The sequence below is a fragment of the Trichechus manatus genome, unplaced genomic scaffold, assembly GCF_000243295.1.
Source record: "Trichechus manatus latirostris isolate Lorelei unplaced genomic scaffold, TriManLat1.0 scaffold00125, whole genome shotgun sequence".
NCBI lineage: Eukaryota > Metazoa > Chordata > Mammalia > Sirenia > Trichechidae > Trichechus > Trichechus manatus.
In genome coordinates, this window is record NW_004444061.1 from 3,248,611 (window position 1) to 3,249,453 (window position 843).

Genomic DNA, 843 nt, shown 5'->3' on the forward strand with positions numbered 1-843 from the left:
GTGGAGCTGTTTATTTCTTCAACCAGGGCAGAGGTGTGAAAGCTTTTTTCACAGTTCTTCTAATTATACAGTCACACTATCAACTATGTAGAGTGAATCAATACTGCAATGTTCTTTCAGTACACTGCTTTTGGAAGAAATGCACTATGAATCCTGGCCATATTGTCAATCTTAAAACAAAGTAAACTTTAGACTAAAATGAAACAGAACTTCTCAGAATCAAACATAGAAGATATCCTTTTTTTTTTTTTCCTTCTGTCATTTTCAGAGAGGGAGAAAAAAAAGCTTGTAAGGGATCACCCAGTATCACTTTTAGTACTTAAGTTTACTTTTCTTACATCTCAATGAGAAGTTAACACATCATGTTCTCACTCCATTGAAATCTATTTTCAAAAAATGAATATTTGGCGTCTTATATTTTTCATTCCATTTTCGGAACCTGGGTTATAAGAAAAAATTGGGTCAGATTGTCCTCCTAGTCCTACTTTATCTTTCATTTCTCCATTCCAACCTACTTTTCCCTGTGATCAATCAAAGACTGTGACAGGAATAGTGCAAGAGTCAGTCAAGGTCAAAATGGAAGTTCTTCAAAAGGATTCGGTATAGATAGAACTTTACTGAGAAAAAAAATTATGATTTGATGTAGTTCACTTATTTCCTGGAAGGTCAGAGGATCTGAGTTATATGGAAAGACTTCCTCTGTTTAAGGCTTGAAAGTTCTATCAAACCGGATACACTCTCTTTGTAATTCATCCATAACTGGTCTTCGACAGGCAAGAGAGATTCCCACTTTTACTGAATGGAATAAAAAAGGAAGGAAGAACTTTCTACAACAGAAGTTTC